A 9,449-nucleotide genomic window follows, 5' to 3' on the forward strand; every position below is an offset into this window, starting at 1 on the left:
ATTATTGTAACAAGTCTTCATGAGATTTTTACTTCGTGACCGCAACAGAGCAAACGTGTCATAATCTCGTGGGTTTTTATATTTTTTATATAACCTGTGAAAGAACAATGGCAGGCATGGTACCCAGTAAAATTGAAGATGTACGGAGTTGATTTCTTGATATTATATACTCGATACTTGGACACTTATTTTACGTATTTTTATGATTTTCCACAACTTTCGAGAATAAAGAAAACATAACTTTTGTTTTCATTTGAATACTGCTAACAAAACGCTTACCTGAATATGCAATAATAAAACGCAATAGGACCCTTTTCTTTAGGGCCGTAACCTACAACTATTTTATTCAATCAGATAAATCGATTATCGATTAACTTACTTTACCAATTATTCAGATATCGACTTAAGATCTATAAAACCATTGATACAATCAACAAAGTGAATACAATTATCGGTTTAGCTCTATTTATATTAATTTTAATAATATATTATGCTAATTAGATTTATGAGGAATAAATGGAGGCTATTGATTATTATCGATTACTCCAATGTATCGTACATTGCATTACGTCAAGGTACGTCACGCGACTGACATACAAGTACAACAACTGTCAAATCAGTTCTTTGTTTACATTCCATCGTTTGGTGGTTTTCCAACGTTTCGTCGTCTCGGTGTGATCATAAAGTGCTGTTTATGGTATACCTACCTACTTGCAAAGTAAAGACCAGTCGAGTTGAGAGCACCCTATGCCTCCCCCTGTCTTTTCTTTAGTATTGTGATACTATCTTAGCGAAAGGATGCTTGTTTGTGTATTGTGATCTGTTTGTAACCATGTCTCTTCTACGCTGCATCAACTGCGATATTCGAGTGACTCGAATTAGGCGGCATCTACTCCTGGAAGAGAGTGAGGCTCTTACAGAAGTTATGAGACTGTGAACATATCCAAGAGAGGTAAGAGAAAGATTTCAAACTTCATTGTTTTAAAAGCAATAAAAACCGCTTTTCATCAGTTTTATCCTCAGTACGTTAGTATTCAAAAATATTATAGTTATTACATTGGGAAATGTACAGATTGTCACCAATGGTTTATTGAAATATCCATTGTCGGTAGAATGTATTTAATCCAATTCCAATCATATCAAATGAGTTGACTGATCTTGGACTGAACATTTTATCAGCTAAAGATCTATTGACAAGTTATTTGGATATAATTCACTACTGGACTGATTTCAAAAATCCTTTCTCGAAGATTTTTAGGCTAGTTATTTATGTATATTATCACTTCTCCTTTTTTGTTTCAGATCACAAACACTGACTATTTGCCATGCCTCTTGGGAACTTGGAAATGCTCAAGTCATGCTTGGAAAGTCACTGGAGCAAACATTGTTGAGAATCAAGAGAGGCTAATTGGTCTTCACAACATTTGTGTAGGATGCGGCCGCTCGATTTTCAGTCAGTCACAATATTGAGAGAAACTCCTACAAATGAAGAAGGCCCAATAGTTGCTATTATATCACAGTGGATACATCCAAGACAGGTAAATGTAATACCATAATTGGCAATATCTTAATTGGCTTTCGTTATTTAATTATACTATTGTTACACAAATGCGAAAACAGTAAATGGTGTATATGTAGTTTCTTAAGCAGTGGTTTTTAGACTGTTATTGTTTCACTGTATGTTTTCCGAACAAAATAAAATAAATAAATAATTGTCTCTGTTCTGTGTGTCCGTACAATAAATATGTCTTTATATACGTTTTTTTTAGAATAACTAGGATTTGATCTATATTGTTATGTTTTAGATTACTCAAAGTGATCAAGCATGTACCGCATGTTGGTTACGCGCTCAGAGAACTCTCCGTCGTCAGCAATTGGTTGATGAGGCCAGAAACATAAATGAAGAATTAACAACATGTGTCAATTGCAACAAAGATTTGTTACATAGCAATGGCTACTTATTGAGAAACGAAGACGAAAATGTCATCAACATCATTAAAAGCTGGATATATCCTAATAATGTAAGTACTTTAAGAAAGAAGAAAAAGGTCACTTGTTGAAAAATAATGTGAACATTTCACTATTAAATGAATTTGTTTTTTTAGATCAACCTCATGGATAGTATTTGCCATGCTTGTTGGCAACTTGCAAATGAAGCAGCACGGCAAGGTTCTGAGTCACCAGAGACTGCATCCCAACCGTTGGAGACAGATGACCCTCCTGACTCACATGAACTACAGGAAGATAATCATGAGGAGGCGTGCCATCATAGGATATTGTTGCAACTGTATTGTGGGTTTGAGGACAGTAGGGTGTTGCTCACATGTGATGAGTATCGTATGGTATTTAGCCTATGCTCGTCACTTAGAAAATATATCACCACCTGCACAAGTGTTAGATGGAATTCTTGTAAGAATAAACATTGAATAAAGCAGTATATTGATTTTAACTTTTGTTTTTATTTATTAAACTTCTTGATAGCATTATTATGTTGACTTGAATAAAAGTTCCCCATTAAAGCCTTGTCTATTTTATGAATGTGTATAAATAATAATCTTTAGAAAAATAAAGATAAAAGAATATCTCTTGTTTAGGCGAGCACTCGCGATGCGTATTATCTAATGAGCATCAATCCAACAGAAAGTAACTGCCTTTAAAATCATCCTGAATAAAAGATAAAACGATAATATTATTTTGATCACTTCGTTGTTATTTAAACATTAATATTTTTTTCAGTCAGTATCAGTCAGATTAAACATGTCAAAAAATGACAATTGACATTTAAAACGTTTTGTTCTCCATGTTCAAGCGTTCTGTTAACCTTCAAAGCGTTTTGTTAACCTTGTTCCGTATTATCATAACATTGAATTTATCTTTTTATTCTTAAGTTGTAGAAATATGGTATGATTACATTTTTTGTTGTATAAATCAAGACAAAGAAATTGGTAATATTTTCATTGTTGTACACTCCGTCTAAAGACGGTACCAACACTACATAGGTTTCTGCCAATGTTCTTTAAGTTTTTCCTTTAAACACTGTCTTAAACCCTTACTAAACCAAGGTGGAAAAGACGAACAGTCCTTGGTTAGTGGAGTATGTTTTTTAATTAATTCATTAAGTGTTTCATAAAAACAATCGACATCAGAATTAATGTCATTATTAAAGAGTAATAGGTGCCAATCCGTCTGTTCGATGTCCTTGTTTAATTCATAGAAGTTACACTTTTTGTAATTTAGGCGCCCAGATTGCCTGCGCTCTAAGGGTTTTACATTAGTGGGCAGCTGGAAGTTTATGGACAGAGGAGGGTGATGAACATCAACTTGACTGATAGGGTCACCTGTGTCAATAGTGCAGTTAAAAGTAGACAAAATCAGATCCAGACATCGACCATTCTGGTTAAGGTGGCCGTTGTATTGTTTTAAGTTGCATAATGTTATAAATTCAAGTAGCCTATCTGTCTTAAAATTCGATATATTGGGGTTTGGGGAAAGATATAATAAGTCATCGCTCGCAGACCATGTTACACTAGGAGTATTAAAGTCGCCAATTAGAATAAACTCGTCGATTGACCGCGCCTCCAAAATCCTTTCAATACAAGAGTTATAAAATAATTCTAATAGATCAGATGATATATCAGGCGGGAGATAGCAAACACAGACATTTACAGATTTACTATTACTATTTTCGGGCAGTATGCTAACCCATAAGTCCTCGATTTTACTGTCCCAAATGCTTCGACGTATTACTTTGAATTTCTTCTTAATACCTATGAGTACACCACCACCGTCTCTTTTATTTATGCATGTCGTGTGTCGATCTCTACGAAAAACATTGTATCGAGGATCCATCAGTTCACAATCAAACACAGAACTGTTAAGATTAGTCTCTGTTAAGCAGATTACATCATAATTATTGTTTAATATGTTAAGATAAAGTTCATTTCTCAAGATAAAGCTCAGTGAAACAACTAAATAAAAATGGCGGTATCGTAATCTATGTGAAAAACTCCCATACAAACTGCACAGTTTCCAATGTAACTCTTGATGATGCCGACTGTCTACTAGTATCTATAAACAGTTTAATAACAGTTTTGGGAATATACCGCTCCCCTTCAATCTTATCGCTGGACGCCTTCTTAAGCTCTCTTGATGGGCTACTGCTCCACCTGCACAACAGCTCCTGTCTGGTGGTTGCCGGAGATATGAATATTGATATTTGTAACTCCTCAAATAGTCAACTCCCGGAATACATGTGTCTAATGGCCTCCCACGGCCTCCTTCCAGCCATTTCAGTACCAACAAGAGGCCAGGCCTGTTTAGACCACATATTCATTAAATCCCGTACAAGGTCGGTTGGCAAGCAGCGACGACGGTTAAAAACAGATATTGATGCTGCTGCTTCTGAACTGGGTAGCACGGACTGGTCTGTGGTCATCGACGACGCAAACATAGAAAGTTCTCTCTCTAGTTTCTACAAAATAATTACCAATAGTATAAACACACACACAAAGGAGGTTCGCTTAAGCCGGAAAACTGTAAATCTGAAGCCGTGGATAACGTCAGGCCTCATCAGGTGCATGCGACACCGCGATAAACTTCACCAAGATCACAAATCTTCCCCTGATGATATATCACGTTGAATAGTTTACACTAGGTATAGGAACTTCTGCACCAATCTTTTACGTAAGCTAAAAGCTGAATATAACGGTCGACTAATTGCTGAGAACAAAGATAACCCAAAGAAACTTTGGAAGTCTATTAAGAGCATTTGCCAACCATCTCCCCGAAATAATGATGCAGAAGAGTTGCTAAAATCACATGGTGATATAATCTCTTCATTAGACCACTGCAACCACTACTTCTCATCAGTTGGAAATAAATTAGCTAATCACATCTTATCTCAGACACGGGAGACTGAGGAATCCTTAATAAACTCTTATAGATCTCGCACCTCTATTGCTCACTCTCTGTACCTATCTCCGACTGATCCGGACGAAATAATCAGAATTATACAAAAACTCAATCAGGATAGTTCACCGGGTCTGGACAATCTGACCGTTCCCTTCTTGAAAAAGTCCCTGCCTTCTATTATTATTCCCCTTACTCACATCTTTAATCTGAGTCTTGAGTCTGGTATATTTCCAAATAATTGGAAAATCGCCGCCATATCACCCATTTTTAAATGTGGTTCGAAAAAAGCACCAGATAATTATCGTCCAATAGCCCTCCTAAGCACTCTTTCTAAGGTTCTTGAAAGGATAGTTAGTAATCGCTTAGTACCATTCCTGGAAACAAACAACATCATTTCCGATAGTCAGTTCGGTTTCAGAAAGCACAAATCGACTGAGGACGCGGTGACGCTTCTCACAAATTTAGTATCTGCCCACGTTGATAGTGGCAGGTGTTGCCTAGCGGTGTTCATCGACCTTGCTAAGGCATTTGACACTGTGTCAGTAGGCCTGCTCTTAAAAAAGCTGGAATCTGTCGGGGTACGAGGAGTCTCGCACAACTGGCTGAAGAGTTACCTAACAAACCGCAGGCAACGTGTAAAAATTGGTGGTCAGTTAAGTTCGGAGCGTCCCATCGACTTTGGAATTCCTCAGGGTAGCGTCCTTGGGCCTATTCTCTTCAATCTTTACTTGAACGACATACTTAAACTGCAATTGAAAAACGCTAACCTCATAGCCTATGCAGATGACACAGCTATCTTGTTTCACAGCGACGACTGGAAGAGCGTTTACGCTATTGCTGAGGAGGGTCTCTCCGAGGTAGCAAAAGCTTTCAATAATAACTTACTTACTATGAATGTCACAAAAACCAAATATTTGGCCTTCTCAAAAACCATTGTGGCTAGCCCACCTGCCTCTTTGACCCTCCGAGTGCATAGCTGTTCATTGGGACAAAACTCAAACTGTTCTTGTGGCAACATTGATCGCACCTCTACAATGAAGTACCTTGGAGTAACACTGGACGAAAACTTAACATACAAAACGCATATATCGATACTCTCGGGCCGGGTAAGGAAACTAATCTTTGTTATGAAAAGACTCAGAGACTGTTCCCCGCCAGACATTCTTAAAACAGTATATATCTCCCTGTGTCAATCAATCATACAATACTGTATTGCTGTGTGGGGCAGTGCTGGTAAAACCTTCTTCATCCAGCTGGAGCGAGCTCAACGTGCTCTCATCAAGGTCGCACTGAAGAAACCCTTCCGTTTTCCCACAGACGACCTTTACAGGGAATTTGGCGTACTACGGGTAAGACAATTATTTGTCTTATGTGCTATGATCAGGACGCATAGAAGCCTACAATCTCACCCACACTATAAAGACGTTATTTCAAGACGAGTATATAAAGCCCCTCTACCGCAGTTGCGTTCTCTGATGTCTCGGCGTAGCCCAGCCTTTTCATTGCCAAACACCTACAACAAATTATGCAAATTGTGCGACCTCAGAGACAAACCCTTATCCTTATGCAAAGTAATGACGAAAATGAAGCTTCTAGAACTAAATTACAATGAAACAGAAGATTTAATTTAGCAAAGCACAACACATACGCACATATAACACACAACACACACACACACTCACACACACACACACACACACTCACACACACACACACACACACACACACACACACACACACACACACACACACACACACACACACACACACACACACACACACACACACACACACACACACACACACACACAAAACACACACACACACAAAACACATACACCAGATAGATATATATAGTTAATAAGTTTAAATTAAGCAAAGTAATATGTTTTAAAATACTGCAATCTGTAACTTGCTCAATTTCCAAGAACGCCTCGTTTTGATAACTGCACTCTCTGAAACCCAAGATACAAGCTATACTGCTTAGTTTGGGTCTCACTGGCAAATATTTAAATAGGTCAATAACTAGTGCATAGTTTAAGTACATTGTTATTTTAGTCAAGAATATGTATATCTTTTTGGAAATAAAATATTATTATTATTATTATTATTTGTTTTTGACCTGATTCTATTAACATTTTGATAAAAGACGTTTAACATTATCAAAAAGAGAAAATATAGCTAATTGAAGAAAATCTCGTTACAAAAAGAAAAATATACATACAAAAAAAAACGTTTAGGAGTGACTTATTTTTTTAAGAGATTCGGATGTCTTAATTTGAATAGGACTAGAAGACTCGTCGCGTCGCACAAAAATCTTCCCGTAGCGCACCCAAACAAATTTGTAATTATACTCTTTGGCCAATTTCCGACTTTCGGCATATAAAGATTTCATCGATGGAGAGAGATGTTCAGCCACATAAATTCTCCTATGTTCGCCGCTGATACCCAAGTGACTAGAGCCAAGAAGATCGATCCGATGAAGTTTATTATAGCGATATGTTGCAGAAAGTACTTGGTCCCGTTGGTAGGTAGAAGACAGCGACACTAAAATATTGCGCGGTCGTTTCGAATCCTTGTCCTGTCTGGCTACGCGATGACAACAGCGCACCGAGGAGTCCTCAATGGGTACATTGATGATGTGACGCGCCCCGCGACGCATCGACAGCCCTAGCACCCAGCGCGGAGATTTTGACAACCCTACGGCTGCGCGGCCGCACGCCGCACGGACCGAGCTAATATAAGAGACGGCGGCGACCGCGGGCGCCTAGCATTCGCTCGGGAGCCATTGTAACAGCCAGACGTTCGCGCGCGCGTCTATCGTTCCCTCGGCTGCATTGCACAGAGTCCCTAGCGAATAGCTATCCACATTGTTCCCTACTAACCTTGACTGTTCGACTCTGGCTTGATCCGATACCTCGTCACTAATCCGCGGCGCCATAAAGCGTCGTGTCGAGACGTTCTATCGTTGATAGCCAACCGGTTCTCGTCCTTACCGAGTAGTGCATGAGATACTCATCCCGAACCTGCGGTAGCAATCCTGCTGCCACCCTTCCTGAACTTCACACCCCCTCGCCCCGTAGGTCCGACGCCTTTCCCTAGTGGTCGTACTCACTATCGAGGCTTCGGTCTCTGGCTTGAGCTAACGAACCACATCCTATCCCCCTAGTTGTAAGTATCCAGACTAACACTCGATAAACCTCGCACAGGGCGCCGCCCCTCTCGCGGATACGAAAACTAGTTTCGGGACGTGAACCGGGCACGTCACTATCTCTCTTGTCATAGTAGACTTGCAATTGTGGAATAACTTGCTCGTTATTTAAATAATAGTAATTTAGAGTCAGTGAAACTAGAATAAGTAAACTATTGTGGAACCTGAATTACAAAGTGCCATTGTGTTATTGATTGTGCGTTTCCTTGGTCAAATATCCCTGTAGGCATCCTGGATAGGTACACATCCCTCATCGCAGAAGGCGAACTGGGACTTAGTACTAAACAGCGGGGTGTCAGACTGAGCTAGCTAAGACGCCCCGTTGCAATGGCGCCCAACTAAATAACCCACGGAACCTACAGGGATCACCAAATCGCTAGAGAAGCGAAAGACCACAAGGAACGCAAAACTTCGCATCAAATTGAAAATTACACATGTCAGAACCGACATCTTGGATATATAAACTGAAGAAGACAGAACTTGAGAACGAGTGCAAAAGAAGAAACATAAAAACGGAGAACAGAACCGTACAAGAACTGAGACAGAACCTCAAAGAAGTACTCAGAACCAAGCAGTCCCATCAACCAGTCCAGTCCGCCAGTAAGTCCGCCGAAAACAGTGAGTCAGAAACCGATTTTGAAGACACAGAGATGCACCAAGAACCAAACATGTCGTACACCATAGATCAGACTGAAAACAAAACATCCAGATGGAACCTTAGTTTCGACACATGCAACGACCCGGTGGAGTTTTTAGAGCAACTGGACGAACTAATATCGTCGGGCGAGGTCAAGCCAGATAAAGTGCTCAAAGTGCTCCCCAGATTCCTTAAAGGAAAGGCCGTACTGTGGTATAGAAACAATAAAAACTCGTTCACTACATGGAACGAATTCATAGAACTCTTCAAGTTGACATTTGTGAGCTGTGACAGTGACCTGTTAGCGAAAATAGTGAATTATAGGCAACATCACCGCCAAAAATTCACAGACTATCTCATTGAAATACAAACACTCATGCGCAGATACGCAAAAATGTCAAAAGAAGATGAACTAAATAGAATCTACGAAAACATGAACGCAAAATACAAGTTTTATATCAAGAAATCAGAAGCAGACTCGATAAGCAAATTAATACAACTGGCAAACGACTATGAAAATGTCACAGCAGAACGTCAAACTAGCTTCACAGAACGAGAACCACAAAATAACTACCACGAAACAAGCACAAATCAAGGGCACAAGGAGATGGCTTCATACATACACAATTACAACACAAATACTTGCTGCTGGAGCTGTGGAAAACACGGACACTCGATGAAAGATTGCAG

General features: G+C 39.3%; 1 long non-coding RNA gene across 2 annotated transcripts; it reads left to right on the forward strand.

Moving 5' to 3' along the window:
* Positions 1 to 481: 481 nt before the first annotated feature.
* LOC135087337 (uncharacterized) lies at positions 482 to 2,449 on the forward strand. Of its 2 annotated transcripts, XR_010260748.1 has the most exons (4): positions 482 to 952; positions 1,303 to 1,453; positions 1,806 to 2,021; positions 2,106 to 2,449. It is a non-coding gene; the product is annotated as an uncharacterized LOC135087337 (long non-coding RNA). The 2 variants fall into 2 exon arrangements; XR_010260747.1 differs by lacking the exon at positions 482 to 952 and having other exon boundaries at positions 1,449 to 1,538.
* Positions 2,450 to 9,449: the final 7,000 nt, after the last annotated feature.

The sequence above is a fragment of the Ostrinia nubilalis genome (assembly GCF_963855985.1).
Source record: "Ostrinia nubilalis chromosome W unlocalized genomic scaffold, ilOstNubi1.1 SUPER_W_unloc_1, whole genome shotgun sequence".
Lineage (NCBI taxonomy): Eukaryota > Metazoa > Arthropoda > Insecta > Lepidoptera > Crambidae > Ostrinia > Ostrinia nubilalis.